Source organism: Ochotona princeps, chromosome 12 (assembly GCF_030435755.1).
Source record: "Ochotona princeps isolate mOchPri1 chromosome 12, mOchPri1.hap1, whole genome shotgun sequence".
Taxonomy (NCBI): Eukaryota; Metazoa; Chordata; class Mammalia; order Lagomorpha; family Ochotonidae; genus Ochotona; species Ochotona princeps.
Window position 1 is genome coordinate 12,476,237 of NC_080843.1, and position 16,842 is coordinate 12,493,078.

The window sequence follows — 16,842 nt, forward strand, 5'->3', positions numbered from 1 at the left end:
AAACATTAAACATAAGTGCTCAAAAACTATTACTAGTTTTTACTTGTGTCTTCAAATGAATAATCTTGCAGGAAGAAATCCGTGCAAAATATACTCTCATTATAATTCATATAGTCAAATAATTATTCAAATAATTGAGCTCTTGCCTTTTAAGTTCCAAGTTGCATGATACATAAGTCAGCTAAAGAATTTTTCTCCAAATGACTTAGAGTCACATAATATGAATTTAGGAGAATGCATAGTGGTTTTGTTTTGCTACCTAACATCTACCAGCAATAGTTCTGGTGTAACCTCACTCACAATTAGGGTTGCCAGTTTCTTGTACCCTTTCTTCTACAGACTAATTAATTCTGACTTTCAAGACTTCCACATTCCATTATTTTAGGGAAACCCGGGTTGTGCTTTAGGTAGCATGCACCTCTATAGTTCTACCTGTTTAAAATGGAACGAATCTTTGCCTTTCAGCAACCCGAAGGCCTGGCTAGTTTTGTTTCAGGACAGAAGACATCTTCATGGTGTGGATGTGAGATCCCGGTGGATTCCAATGCTTGCTTTGCCTGCTACTTTTGAGCAAACAGGAGTGTGTTCTTTTTGTTTTTTTATTGGAAAGGCGGATTTACAGAGAGGACAGAGAGGAAGATCTTCCGTCCGATGATTCACTCCCCAAGTGGCCGCAATGGCTGGAGCTGAGCCAATCCGAAACCAGGAGCCTCTTCTGGGTCTCCCATGCGGGTGCAGGGTCCCAAAGCTTTGGGCCGTCCCCGAATGCTTTCCCAGGCCACAAGCAGGGAGCTAGATGGGAAGCAGGGCCACCGGGATTAGAACCGGAGCCCATATGGGATCCTAGTGCGTGCAAGGCGAAGACCTTAACCACTACGCCATCGCACCGGGCCCCAGGAGTGTGTTCTTTACAAACTCTATTTTCTTTTTTGCTATTGTCATGTTAATGATAATGACCTTTTGATTTTTTAAAAATTATCTAGTGACTGTAGCCTATATACTTATAGTTCACTCTTTTATTTCTGGTCAACATGAGCCAAAGAAGAAACCCCCTTATAACTACATTTTGAAATCATATTGAGGGGGCAGGTATTTGTACAGCATTTGTAATGCTACTTGAGAAGCTCACATCCTGTATACAGGTGACTGGGTTCAGGTTCTGTCTCAGCTTCCTATGTCTCTGAAGGAAGCAGGTAATGATTCAAGTTCTTGGGTCGCTGCCATCCACCTGGATATTGCCTTTAGCCTGACCCATTCATTTAGAGTGAACCAGCAGGTAGAAGCTATCCATACTACCCTACACCCCCTCTCTCTCCTTCCCTCCTTCTCAAATAAATACACATTAAAAATTGAACACATTTGAGTCAGTGTTGTGGCACAGGGCATTAAGCCCCTATGTTGGCATCCCATATGTGTAGAGATTTGAGTCCTGGTTGCTCCACTTCTGACTTAGCAGCCCTGCTAATGGCCTGGGAAGGTGGCAGAAAAGGGCTCAAGTGTTTGGGCACCTGCCAACACAACATGGCAGATTCAGAAGAATCTCCTGGCTCCCAGCTCGGGCATGACGCAGCACAGGCCATTGGAGCAATGTGGAAAGAGATGGAACATCTCTCTCCCTCTTTTCCTTCCCCATCCAGTCTCCCCCAACCCATCTCTGTAACTGTAACTCTTTTTAAAAAAGATTTATTTATCTATATTAGAAAGGCAGATAAACAGAGAGAAGAAGATATATAGAGAAAGATCTTCCATCCACTGGTTCACTCTCCAAGTGGCTGTAATGGCCAGAGCTGAGCCATTCCGAAACCAGGAGCCAGGAGCTTCTTCCAGGTCTCTCACGAGGGTGCAGGATCCCAAAGCTTTGGGCCATCCTCCACTGCTCTCCCAGGCCACAAGCAGGGAGCTGGATGGGAAGTGGAACAGCCAGGACATGAACTGGTGCTCATATGAGATCCTGGTGTGTGCAAGGCAAGGATTTAGCCACTAGGCAATCACTCTGGGCCCTGTAACTCTATCTTTCAAATAAATAAAATAAAATCACATTGACTTTTGAAGAATATACACTCATATTTCAAGTCAAATAATCCTATGCACATGAAATAATATTTAAAGGCCATCATATCTTCCACCTTCTCTCTTACTGCTATAAAGTAATGAATTTAGAATATCACATTCTGCATATAAAAATAAGAGATCATAAAAATAATAAATGAGGGAAGAAATACATTATTTTGATTTGAACACTGTACAACATTCACATGCTGTTGTTTTGACAGAAAAGAAAGATACAGGGTTAGTTCAGCTTTTGGTGTGATGTTTGTTTTGTCTTGAATCAGTAAATTTCAGTAACATGTACAAAAATAGCACTAGATTGGCATCAGGGACCTGGCAGCAGTGCTAGTTCCATCGTCACCTGCTGAATCTATGTTTATTTGGGTCCATTTTTCTCAACTAAGAACCTCCTACATGGGTGGGGCCGGGGGAAGCAGTGAGTGAACAATCTCTAAAACTGCCTTCCTCTGATCATCAACGGAGGATATTGCTTCTTCCTCCTCTTCAAACAACGCCACTAAGAAAATCAAGAAAGAGCAGCAGACACAGAAGACAAGAAAAAGGAAAGGTAGGCTGGCCGTCAGGGCACGATGGGTTGCTGTCCGCGCACTCCTGAATGCAGGAGAGGCGCATCCTAAAGTTTCTTTCTCAGCATCCAGACACAGACCGACCCTTTAGTGCCCGAAGTTTGCCTAGGATTTGCCTGACTGGCTCTATCTGGTCCTCTTGCTTCTGGCTGTGCTGCTTACGTATGATTCTTACATTTGATTCTTCTTCCACTAGAAGCAAAGAACAGTAACCAACAACCTGGTCATCTCAGACTTCTCCCTGCCTCCAACCAGGCCTTAGAAAGGAAAGGTTGACCCAGCTCTGTTTATTTTGTGATCAAGGTATGATTGCCTCTGGATCTGTGACATGGGAGCCTGTGTTTATTTTCATGGCGAGAATTCAGCAATTGACAGAAGGCCCCTCAGCAGGCTAGTGACAGAGCCCGCATCAGAAGGCACAGCTGCCGAGTTCTCAGCGTGGGGCCCTGGACAGGTGGCCACGTGGCCACTGTACCTGGTGTTCCAAATCACACACTTGTCAACAACAAGGAACTACCTACATCCACTGTGAACAAGCTTTATAAAACTTCACCTGTCCAAAAGCACCAAACATCTGCACCTTGAAACCTGAGAGCTACCCTGTATCTATTTCAACTCAGAAACCAGAGCTTGTCCCTGGAGAGCAACTGGCATTGTCAGTTTCAGTGGGAATATGCAATATTTCAATGCACAAAAATTCACTCATTCTATTACTTACTCAGGATTCCAAAAGCAGATGACAGACCTGATTAGATTTTTGCAGTAACGAAAGCAATCACTTTTAGGAGTACATTTTTTTTCTCAGCTACAGTCACAGCCTGCATATAATTTATGTTTAGGTTTTCTACAATATTTTCAAAAGACATGCAAACACAATGTATAGTTTACCTAACTCATGCTATCATCTAAAAGTTAATCTGTTTATATCTCTATGTCCTACACAATTTCCATGGTAAGTAGTGCGTAAAGGAAAGACTTTATTAAAGGGTCAGGATTATCCTCTGAAAGCAGTGTTCAGTAATATGCTTGATAGAATGCTATAAATTTCTGGGGACCCACAAGAATTATAGTCATTTGAATCAATAAGTTCCTTCTTAATCCTATGGGTTTTCTTTAAAAAAGTACAAAGTAGAAGAATATGTAAGTATTCTTAGCATATTTCACACAGTATTGTGGAATGAAAGCAAATATAGTTTCAGTAAGAAATAAAACCATGTTATAATTAGATTTTGTTACTTAATTTACCATGATCTATCATGAAAGCCCTTATATGAGGCAACAGCTGTCGTTAAACAAAAGAATAATACTTGTTTATTGGAAAAGCTGTTCTGACAGTGAGACGGAGCGAGCAAGCGTGCCAATGATATCCTCCACTTGGGATTCAGTCACCACGTGGCCATCACAGCCAGCTGTGGGCCCAGCTCAAGTCAAGAGCTAGGTCCTCTAACCTTACTCCCGTGGGGGTGGCAAGGACTCAAGCACTTGAATCTTCTTCCTCACCTTCTTTCTCTGCCTTTGGTAGATTAGGAGGAAGGTAGACTGGAGCTAAAGTAGCTTGGACTTTCACCTCAAATTTGATACTGGCTTGACCCCACTCACCACAATGCCCAATAGTTTTCCTCTAGCTCCATGTAATTGATTCTCAAAACATCTACTATAAAGTAAGTTATATCTTCTGCAAAAAACAATTTCAGACTGTCATTTTATTCCAGTGAATGTAGCAAACCTTTTAAAGTCATATGCCAACTGGAAAATGATCATTTCAGAGATCTGTTGAAATAGCACTTCAGCATTAATACTGCTGAAATAGTTGGAAATTAATTCAGATCACAGGAGCCTCTCTGTGTCTTGTTTGTTGGTTTACGACTTGAGCTCTTGGCTCATTTGTGCTGTGTACTTTCACACAGCTACCCTCAAACACATTTGGTCGTTGAGTCTTCTGGAATGTGTCATTGGGGAGACATGGGGATTTTCTGAGATGTAACAAAGTTTGGCATTATTGAACAACCTGGGTATGTAAAAATTGCCTCCCTGTGGAGGAATGGAGGAATGGAATCTCTCAGAGTGGCAGAGATTCTCATGGGGGCATGGCGAAGAGTGTTGGACTGCAGCAGGGGCCAGGAAAGAGGAGAGTCATGGACTCCACAAATCCAGAGAAGAAAATGTCTAAATGGAGAAGATGATATTCAATATAAAAGTCAAGAAAACTGGACCTGATGCAGACAGAGAAATGCAACTGAACCTGCATATTGACAGCACAGCAGGGTGAGTGTGTGAGGAAGGAGGTTTTGACCAATCTCCAGCAGGAGTAAATGTGATGAATCCGATTATAGCACTTCAGGATCATGTAAGTAGGAATGAGTACTGATTGCTGATTCGTAGTTAGGAAATAGGTCATAGATTTTTCATCAAATAAAAACTGGAAGCAATGCCTAGTTCCATTTGTCATGTTGGCTCCCCATTAACAACACATGCAGGGACCAGCACTTTAGCACAGCAAGTTAAGCTTCCACCTGGGTGCTGGCATTCTGTAGAGATAGATGTTTAAGTACCAGTTGTTGTGTTTTTGATTCAACTCCTTGCTAATGTTCTGGGAAAGCAGTAGAGGAGAGTCCAAGTCCTTGGGCCTCTGCACCCACATGAGAGACCAAGAGGGAACTCCCTCTCTCTGTATATCTCTGTTGTAATTCTGTTTTTCAAATTGAAATAATTTTTTTAAACACAATTTCATTGCAGTGTCTATTTAGACTGTACCTAAAAAGACAGTATATACTGAGCTCTGGGCTTACCTTCATTTGTACTATCTGTGCTTATTCACTAGAGGATGCAATTGTTTGGGTCCTGGTTAATAACCACCAGGGCAATTGGCAAGGGTTCAGTGATACTCGGAGTCAGGTTCCTTTGTAGGCACTGAAACCAATTAAGTGATGTTCCCTGGAGGAGTGTTCGTGGTCACCACATACCAGTAAATTACCAGGCAGATAGGTATGATGGAAAAACTGGAATTTGGGATTCAGTCAGGCATGGAAGTTCCAATGTTTGTTAATGTATACTACCATTCATTCTGTGCATGAAGTTGCCTCTCATTTTATACTGTTCAACCACAAAATTTAATTAGATGAATTTCTGATCAGAAAGGAATGCCTGTAGCATATGACTGTCATTGAAAAACATGACTTTTGAGCTGGGCATTTGGTGTAGAAGATTAAGACATCAGTTGGATTGCCCACATTCCATATAGGAGAGCCATTTTCCATTCCAGCTTTCTGCTAATGTGTACCCTGGGGGCAGCCGGTGGTAGTTCATGTACCCGTCACCCATGCAAGAGACCTGGAGTGAGATCTGGCTCCTGACTTTGACCAGCATACGGGCAATTGCGGTGGGCACTTTGGGCCAGAGCTGAGGGATGGAAGGCCTCTGTCTCTGTTTGCGTTTCAAATAAAATAAAACTCTAAAAAGAAAGGAAAATGGCTTCCTCTCTGCTTTTGATTCCATTTCCATGAATCACCTATGAAATCCAACAGTTCTTCATCCATCTTTAACATATCACTCCCTCAGAAAATGTACAGATATCACAAGGAAACTCTCATATTAAAGATATAGCCGAGACAAGAGTTCCTGTATTCTCCCACTCACCAGTCACATACTTCCAACAGGTGAAAAGAGCCTTCCATACCAGGCATTCATTGAAACAGGAACAATTATAGCGATCACCAAACACACAAACACACACCACAAATTCCAAAAGTATAACTTTTATTACTTTACTAGGCATCTTTAGGCCATGGTAGAATAGAAATACACTCTCAAATTAGAAGACTATAAACAGTCGGTTTTTATTTTCCATTTGAAAATAAAAATACTCGGGCCTGGTGGCGTGGCCTAGCAGCTAAAGTCCTCGCCTTGAACGTGCTGGAATCCCATATGGGCTCCGGTTCTAATCCCGGCAGCTCCACTTCCCATCCAGCTCCCTGCTTGTGGCCTGGGAGGGCAGTCGGGGACGGCCCAATGCTTTGAGACCCTGCACCCGCATGGGAGACCCAGAAGAGGCTCCTGGCTTTAGACTGGCTCAGTTCCTGCCATTGTAGCCGCTTGGGGAGTGAATCATCGGATGGAGGATCTTCCTCTCTGTCTCTCCTCCTCTCTGTATATCTGACTTTGTAATACAAATAAATAAATCTTTAAAAAAAAGAAAATAAAAATACTCAACCTTAACTTGATTTTGCTATATCCCAAATAGAAAAGCATGAACTTCAACTGATTTCCTTCCTTTAGCAACAGTCTCAGCTCTTCTCTGAAACTACATTGGAGATGTAAAGAGCTCTTAATTAACATTCACATAGCATACATGCTGTTGGAATCATGTTTCTGCATTAAATTACAGCAGCTTTGAAACTTAGCTAGGAACAAGTAACTTGGAAATATTATTCCATATTCTGTGAGAAATTTGCGCCCTCTTTTGGATACAGATTGTTAAGACATTCAAATGTGAACTTCAACAAAATGCATTCATTTGATGAAAAGCAAACAGTAAGATCATGGGGAAAAAGAGGAGGAAGAACAGATGGGAAGAGCACTGCAATATGGCACTAGCATGGCTGCAAAGCCAAGGTTTGCAACTCCCACGCAAACACTGACCATGCCAAGGGCCCCAAACTAGTCATCTAGAGTTTTCTTTGAACCAAAATGTACTAGGAGGTTTTTCACAACGTTAAATCATAAGTCAATGGCTTTAGTGATGGCATTTCCTATAAAACAGTGGTCACAACTTATCTTTCCCTTGAGGCAGTGAAGTTTTGTATCCCAAGGGACACATTGTCATTCAGGTGATCTTTCTGTTTGGATGAAACAGCTCTCAAGGACCGTTATTTGTTTTAGTTGTCCAGATCTGGAAAAATACACAAAGGCCTTTAAAGGTATCTTAAGACACATTTTGGAAATTTTGGCCAGGACTGGTGTGGCACAGTAAGAGTAAGTCAGCCTCTGTGATGCTGGCATCCATATTGGAGTGCCAGTTCAAGGTCTGGCTGCTCTGTTTTCAATCCAGCTCCCTGTTAATGCGCCTGAGAAGGCATCAGAAGATGGCCCGCATTCCTGGATACCTGCCACCAACTTGGGGGACGGATGGAGTTCCTTGGCCCTGGTTTCTGTTCTGGCCCAACCATAGCTGTTGTGGCCATTTGGAGATTAACTAGTCAATGGAAAATCCCTTTTCCTTTCTTTGTCACTCTGCTTTTAAAGCTAAATAAATCTTAAAAGAAAAAAAATTGTCATATTTCTTTTTCAATGAAGCATCTTGATGTAGTTGTCACTTCTTTCTCTTCTTCTGCCTTTTTGTTTACTTCTCAGCTTGCTGCATTCCGGGTTCTAATCGTCCTTTTTCTAATGAAACCCCACAGGCAAATGTGTCCAGCATCTTTTTACTACTTATTCAGGGCACACCATTCATTCTTAATCTTGCTCATGCTTTCTGCACCTTTTAACACTACTGATTAGCTCCTCATGTCCAATTTTCTTCCTGTGGTTTCATAGCCCCCTTCTTGCTTCTACACCTCTGCTGCTCCAAGGTTCATTCTCATCACCTAATCTTGCCATTTATTCCCTTCACAATACACCCATTCCTTGGACAAAGTGGTTACTCCAAAGTTAGATTCCTGATCCACCCCTCCTGGTTTCCAGTCCTGCCTACCAAAAATCTTCTCCTGGGGCCGGCATAGTGGTTCAACATGTTAATCTTCACCCTGCAATGCCAGCATTACATATAGGCACCGGTTCATGTCCCAGTTGCTCCATTTCTGATCCAGCTCCCTGCCTATGACCCGGAAAAGCAGAGGATTATAGCTCAAGTCCTTGGGCATCTGTACCCATGTGGGAAACTTGGAAGAAGTTCCTGGGTCCCAGCTTCAAATCAGCTCAACTCTGGCCATTGTGACCATTTGGGATGAAAGCCATTTGGGATATGGAAGCCAGTTAATGAAGGATCTCTCTGTGTGTCTCCTCTCTCTGTAAAATCTGCCTTTCAAATAAAAAGAAGTAAATCTTAGAGAGAGAGCCACTTGGTGACTCACAAGTACCACAAATTCAACTGTATTTTTATGATGAACCATGAACCACATTTGTTTACCCACTTACTCTGCAAACAAGTCATGTGCCTTGGACTACTCTCTTCCCTTCACACTCCACATCACCCATCCTTTTTGACACTATGCATGAGCGACATGACTCATTCTCACCTCTTCATACCCAGCCTACTTTTCCCAACCGAGATCCCCATCACCTCTTCCACGAACTCTCACAGGTACACTCCTGACTTGCCTCCTTGCCTGTAATAGGCCGAGTCTATGCAAAGTAGACAAATTTCCCACATTTCACAAATTTAGGATACTTTCCATCCTCCACTCTCCTCTCTCCTCTCTCCATTTTTTGTTTTAAGTTTTTACAATAGCATGCTTCATCTTACTTTGCAATCACAGTCTTAACACTGCATTAGGTTGAACTTGAACTGGACAAGTGGGATGCTGGACTCTGTATAGTGTAAACTTTTAATTAGGGAATCTCAACGGAACTTGAGCTGTGGTTATGCATCAAGGTGGAGGAATTCATGATGGGGGAAGGGTTTGGGGTGAAGGGGGGGGAATCCCAGTACCTATGAAATTGTGTCATGTAATGCAATGTAATTAATGAATAAATGAATATTTAAAAAAAAAAAAACAAAAAAAAAACACTGCATTAGGTAAGAATTCAACAAATAACAATTGTGGAAAAACCCTCTTGTTTCTCAAAAGTGCAGACAAAGACTATAAACAATAACCAAATCTCAAAATGTCAGTCTTGCACATCCCGTCCACCATGTCTCCCCAGATGATTTTCATAAAGAGTGAATCTCATGGTTTTCCTTTTCTTTTTTTTTTAATTTACTATTTTTTTATTCATTAATTACATTGTATTATGTGACACAGTTTCATAGGTACTGGGATTCTCCCCACCCCTCCCCAAACCCTCCCACCATGGTGGATTCCTCCACCTTGTTGCATAACCACAGTTCAAGTTCAGTTGAGATTCCCCCATTGCAAGCATATACCAAACATAGAGTCCAGCATCTTATTGTCCAGTCAAGTTCAATGGCTTCTTAGGTATACCCTCTCTGGTTTGAAGACAGAGCCAGCAGAGTATCATCCCAATCAATTAAAAGCTCCAATATACCATCAGTAAAAATTTACATCATTATGGAATTAATTGACATAGTAATGAGTAGCCAATATGTTAAAAATAAACGCTAGTTCTTAACCACCTTCTGTGACCACCTCATTGACATTTCAATTTTAGTTTATACACAACATATAACATACATAACATGTTATACATAACATCATATCATCTTAAATTAAGGCAAACATGTGGTACCTAACCTTTTGGGATTGGCTCATTTCCCTTAGCATTATGGTTTCCAGTTGGGCCCATTTGGCCACAAAGAACTGCATTTTGTTTTTTTAATAGCTGAGTAGTATTCCATGGAGTAGATGAACCATAGCTTTCTTATCCAATCCTCTGCTGATGGGCATTTTGGCTGCTTCCATGTTTTTGCAATTACTGATTGTGCTGCTATGAACATAGGAGTGCATGTTGGTTTCTCATAAAACAAGTGTTCTGGATATACTCCTAGGAGTGCTATTGCTGGATCATACGGTATGTTGAATTTGAGTTGTTTGAATGTTCTCCATACTGATTTCCATAGAGGCTGTACCAGCCTGCAGCCCCAACAGCAGTGGAGTAGAGTTCCCTTTTCCCCGCAACCTCGGCAGCAAGTGTTGTTGGTGCTTTTATTCATGTGGGCCAGTCTTACTGGCATCAGGCGGTACCTCATTGATGTTTTAATTTGGATTTCCCTTATTGCCAGGGAACTTGAGCATTTTTTCATATGTTTATTTGCCATTTGGGTTTGTTCCTTTGTGAAGTGTCTGCCCATTTCCCAAAACAATGATTCAAAAGTTCATCTGGAAACACAAAAAACCACGAATAGCTAGAACCATCCTGAAGAACAGTAAGTTAGCAGGGGGAATCACAGTTCCGGACCTCTGGACATACTATAGGGCAGTGGTTATCAAAACAGCGTGGTACTGGCACAAAGATAGAGAGGAAGATCAATGGAGCAGAATAGAAACACCAGAAGGGAACCCACACAGATACAGCCAAATAATCTTTGACAAAAAGACAAACGACAATCCAGGCAAATGGGAAGGTCTGTTCAATAAATGCTGTTGGGACAACTGGTTGATAGCCTGCAGAAACCAAAAGATAGACCCACATCTCTCACCATACACTAAGATCAAATCTAAATGGATAACAGATCTAAACCTACATCCAGAAACCTTCAAACTGTTGGAAGAAAATATTGGAAATACTCCGCAAGATCTAGGGGTAGGTCCCTACTTCCTCAAAAGGACACCAAAGGCAATAGCAATCAAGACCAGAATAAACAAATGGGACCTCATCAAACTACGAAGCTTCTGTACAGCAAAGGAAACAATCAACAAAGTAAAAAAGCAACCCACAGAATGGGAGAAGATCTTTGCGCACTACGTAGGTGATAGAGGGCTGATCTCCAGAATATACAAAGAGCTACAAAACAACCAAAATGTCAAAACAAACAAGCCGCTCAAGAAATGGGCACGGGAAATGGGCAGACATTTCCTTTTCTTTTTAAACCCTATGTTGGTTCCCCATCACCAACAGAACAATTTTTGCTTTATCACGATGTATAAGATATTCTACTACCAACGATCATTTCCTGCCATGCCTCATTTTGGAATAGCCTGCTGGGATCACCACACACTGCACTGTGTAGCTCTGCTCAGAAGGTTCTGGAACTAGCTTGGAGAATTCCTTTTCATTAGCTTTTTAAACATCACTCTTTCCTCATGCAACAGGCTGGGCCTGAGATTTGCTCTCCCACCCATCTTGATGGTACACATATACAACCGTGTTTATTACACAGACTCAGAGTCCATCTGTGTATCCCTGTTGGACTGTGAGCTCCTGGAACACATACATTGGTTCTCCATCCTCACAGCTGTGGTGACGCTGTAACTACTGCAGGTCACCATTCACTGTATGCCTGGAGAAAAACTGGCGGGTTTTGGAGCTATTACGCAAATTGCACACAGCACTGAGTGTCAGAGTTATGGTTTCTTTCTTTCGTTCTTAAAAGCCCCCAAGTTTTGTTCTTATCAGAACAATGCTCTACAACTTAGAGGCTTGCTAGTAAAAGCAAAACAAGTAAGAGTATTATAACTATCGCTGTGATTCACAGATTGTACTACATACATTGTACAATGATTTGTTTCTTAAGAGTATTGATCTGACTTCCATTCTTAAAAAGTTTAATATACGTAGCTTCTGTTTAAAAAAATGTATTAAAAAATGTTTGACAGGAACGTATCCGATCATAGGTGAACTCAACACCTTACAATATTCGTTCCAAATTCTAGAAATCTTGCCGCACTCTTGATATTTTAGCAAAGCTGTAAGTCGTTTTATCATACTGTCTCAGCAATGGCTTTATATAATTACAAAACTGTATTTTTTTTCATTAGGAAGGGAGGAAAAAACCCCTTCAGCCCTTTCTAGGTGCTTTTCGATGACACCTTCTTTGTAACAGATGCAAATTTACTGGGGATGTGACTGGAATTAAAAAAAAAAAAGTCCACAACTCCTTGCTGCATGGAGTTTAAAATCTAGTGGACGAGACACACAGTATGCCAACGGTTCCTCCAGTGGCCAGGCACTGACAAACTGAATCAATGTGCTCAAATAAAGAAGCATTGTACTCCCAGTTGTGGAACACAGCAGCAGCTCTCTGCTCTGGGTCAGTGAGTGATCTTGTGAGGAACAGGCCTGGGCCTGGGGATTGCCCAGGAAGGTGGAAGCCTCAAAGTGTTACATGCTAGGGCAGCCTCCCAGGCAGGACCAGCGACCTGCAGGGGGTTCTGCAGGGGAAGGCAAGTAGGAGAGCAGAGAAGATCAGAGTGGAGGAGAGGGGGTGGGTGGGGCTGGCCGCCCACTGCTGGGCCTGGGACAGTCTCCTGAGAAGTGAGGCCCTCCGCTGGGTCCCCTTGGGCCTGGCCTCTGTCTGCCCCTGCAGGAAGGTCTGAGTCTTGGCTGTCTTTGTGTTGCACAGCGTAAGTGGCCACAGCAGGAGCTTCTTCCTGGACTGACGTCCCCTCCACCTTCTTACACATGTCCAGTTACTAGAAGACACTAAAAACTACATCTATCTTTAATGGCTTGAACAAGATAGTCACTTCTGGTCAAATAATCTCATTGGACAGTTTTAGAAAAGGTACTAAGAGAGTGATATACACCTAAAGATTAACAATCAACTCTGGGCCCAGCCCAGTAGCCTAGTAGCTAAAGTTCTCCCCATGTATCGCCTTGCATAACATTTTAAAATAAGTGGTAGGCCTCAGTATAATTTCTTTTGAATATTTCCACATGCATATCACTAATAGATTAGTGTTTTTCCCATTGATACAATATTTACATACAATGCATATTTCTTTTTTTTTACTTCATTAATTACATTGTATTATGTGACACAGTTACAATGCATATTTCTAAAACTCACTGATTTTTGACAAATACAGACCTCTATGTAGATAAAACAACTCTTGATCAAGACTTAGAACATTACCATCTCCAGAAAATTCTCCCATTTCCTTTATCAGCCAACCCTCTCCTATCATTTTTCTTACTTTTTGCCCTTACTGATAGTTGCTAGTTTTGTTGCTTCAGAACTTTAGCCACATAGGATCAAATAGTACTCACTGTTTTGTACAGGTGTCTTTCAGTTTATGTTTCAAGACACATTTATTATTATTATTATTATTATTATTATTATTATTATTATTATTGGAAAGGCATACTTATAGAGAAAAGGAGAGACAGAAAGATCTTCCGGCTGCCAGTTCACTCCCCAAGTGGTTGCAACAGCAGGTGCTTAGCCAATCTGAAGCCAGGAGCCAGGAGCTTCTTTTAGATCTCACATGTGCATGCAGGGTCTGAAGGCTTTGGGGCATCCTTGGCTGTGTTCCCAGGGCACAGGTAGGAAGCTAGATGGGAAGTGGAGCAGCTAGGATATGCACCAGCATCTATATGGAATCCCAGCAGATGCAAGGCAAGGACTTTAGGCACTAGGTTACTGGGCTGGGCCCCTCATTGTTGATGTGTCATTAATTCACCTTTATTTTGCTGAACTGCATTTTTTTCTTGGAGGTATCACAGTTGGATTAATTAATTTTGTAAGGGTGAACATTTTAAAACAATTACATATAAAGCTTCTATGAACTGCTTCTGTGAATATGTACTATTATGGGTAAATATCCAGGGTCAGAACTATTGGGTTATAGGGTAAGTATGTTTAGTTTTATAAGAACTTCCCTGGACATTTTCCCCTAAAATGTTATACTGTGCCACATGCTCTCTGTTAATGTATGAGAATCCCTGGTATTCTGGAATCCCAGGTGCATCCTTGTCAACATTTGCTATTACCGGTCTTTTATTTTAGCCAACCTGTAGACATACAGAGATATCTCATTTTAGCTTAATTTCCATTTCTCTGACGATTCATGCTATTGACCATGTCTGTAAGTTATCCTCTCAAACGCTTTCTTTTGTGAAGTGCCTGTCCAAATGTTTTACTTCTTTTATATTAGGTTCTTTATTATTCTAGGAATTCATTGTACATTCTAGAACGGGTCCTTTGTCAGGTGTATTTTTAGTGCATGTATTCTCAGTTGGTGGCTTGTCTATTTTTTTATCTGATCTTATTTATCTGTTATTCATAAGCATTAATTTTGACTAAACTCAGATTTAGAAGTATACTGTCTCTGAGCAGACAGCATATGTCTATTGGCAATCTGTTCCCACCGTTTCTCTTTGGCCTCTTTTATTCTCTTGGCCAAAAGTTTCGCATCTTCTGCTGCTCTTCCTTATTCTCCTTAGAATGCTGTCTCTTCAGCATTTGTGTTGGAGGACATGAGGAGTAACAAGATGCTGAACCTGGGTGTTTTGGTGCTAGGTTTTTTTTCTTCTTTATTTAAAGGTTTTCTTTCAACATTCTGGCAAACATCATCTTCTGCAGAGAGAATGAAAAGTTTGCAGATTCTACTGGCTCTTTTGGCTCCCAGGTGAGAAAGCTTTGTGATATCAGTTAATTCAGGAATATCTTCCCCCTTCCTGTCTCCTACCCCCTTTTTTATAGTAACCAAGTTATTGGTTATTGTGAGCACCCAGGCTGGCATTGACAATGCAGCCCCAAGCTGATTTTTCCTGTTGCCTGCAGGGACAGGAATGCCAGGTGGACTGAGTCATGACACCTTCCTTCAAGGGAAAGTGCTGTTTGTTATTTCCACTTGGAATTCAAACTGTGTAACTCTTCCCTTTCTCACTCAGGGTGTCGGCAGCAACTTCTGTGGCCATATGTTTCTCATAAAAAGGCCAAGTTTATGTTCACTGTCCATTTCAGTGAGCTCCTGAGAGCCGGTGGCTGGGAAGAAAATATCCAGCTTCATTTCAAAGTGACTGTTGGCCTTCAAGGTGCCATGAAGAGTGTGTCTATTTTCCTAAAGCTCTCTTTTTGTGACCAATTTAAAATGTTAATGACATTTAATTTACATACATTTATATACATTTCCTCTGCTAATGCTTTTTTATAATCTAATGAAATATTTGCTTACTTTCAAATAATGAAGCAATAATCTTTTAAAATGTTATGGTTTTAGCTTTTATATTGAAGCGTATGGTCCATCTCTAAATAATGTTTGTCTGCTTAATGTGACCTAGAATTTGAGGTTCATTTTTCCATATGGTTGTTAGTTTACCTTAGCACCATTTGTTAAATTCCTGTTAGACTGTTACAGTGTCTTTGCTAAAAAAATTAAATGCTTGTACGAGAAAGTGCAAGTCTGTTGCCTAATCTTTTAAAATGGATATATTCAGCAAGCAACTCCCAAAGCTCTTCTCTTAAATATACGATCTCTTTATTTAAATTCTGAAAACCGCAATCTGCGTAGTAGTCTCATGGGAATATAATGACTTCTGAGAGCCGGCTAGAACAATTGCAACCCTGCAACTTTATTCACTTCTTAAGAAAAAATATTTATTTATTTGAAAGGCAGACTCACACAGAGATAGGGAAAGATAGAAAGAGAGAAATCTATTTTTTGGTTAGCTCCCCAAATGGCCTAAACATGGTAGAGTGGGCCAAGCTGAAGTCAGGAGCCCAGAGCTTGTTCTGGGTCTCCCATGCAGGTGCCAAAATACTTGAACCATCTTCAGTTGCTTTCCCAGGAGCATCAGCAGAAAGCTAGGTTGGAAGTAAAGCAGCTGGGTCTCAAACTGGCACCATATGGAAAGCTAGTGTCACAGGTGGCAGCTTAGCCCACCATACCACTTGACTTCATCTAAAATTTTTATCATTTATTCACTTTATTTATGAGAAAGACAAAGAGAAAGATCTGCCATTTGCTGGCTCACTCTCAAGTTTCCTACAATAGCCTGGCCTGGGCCAGGTAAAGGCAAGAACCTAGAATGTAATCCAGCTTTCCCATTTGGATGGTAGGGACTCAACCACTTGAGGTCCCTCTCAGGGTTTTTCTTTTTTAAGTTTTTATTTATTTATTCTATTTATTTGAGAGATGACAGATAAATAAGAATAGGAAGGACCGTAGGCCAGGTGTGGTAGCCTAGTGGCTAAAGTCATCACCTCGCACGCCCAGGATCCCGCATGGGTGCCGGTTTGTATCCCAGCTGCTCCACTTCCCATCTAGCTCCCTGCTTGTGGTCTGGGAAATCATTCAAGGACGGCCCAAAGCCTTGGGACTCTGCACCCACATGGGAGACCTCGAAGAAGCTCTTGGCTCCTGGCTTCAGATTGGTTCAGCACCACCCATTGTGATTATTTGGGGAGTGAACCAGTGGATGCAAGATCTTTCTCTCTTCTCTGTCTGTAAATCTGACTTTACAATAATAACAGTAACAATAATAATAATAATAATAATAATAATAATAAAAACAGGAAGGACCTTATGACTTTTCAGCATGAATCAGCTCTTCATGGATTTAACATTCAAATTGATAGTCAAATGCTTTGGAGCCCTTATTTGAACATGTAAGGGGCTTTGAAAATGCTAAATAAAGTATTATATTA

At 41.3% G+C, this 16,842-nt stretch overlaps 1 protein-coding gene and 1 pseudogene across 4 annotated transcripts in view; both read right to left on the reverse strand.

Moving 5' to 3' along the window:
- Positions 1-16,842, reverse strand: part of CLDN10 (claudin 10) — a 115,110-nt gene that overhangs the window by 31,008 nt on the left and 67,260 nt on the right. The gene's annotated exons all lie outside the window — the stretch shown is intronic.
- On the reverse strand, positions 14,483-15,205 carry LOC118758009 (small ribosomal subunit protein eS6-like; annotated as a pseudogene).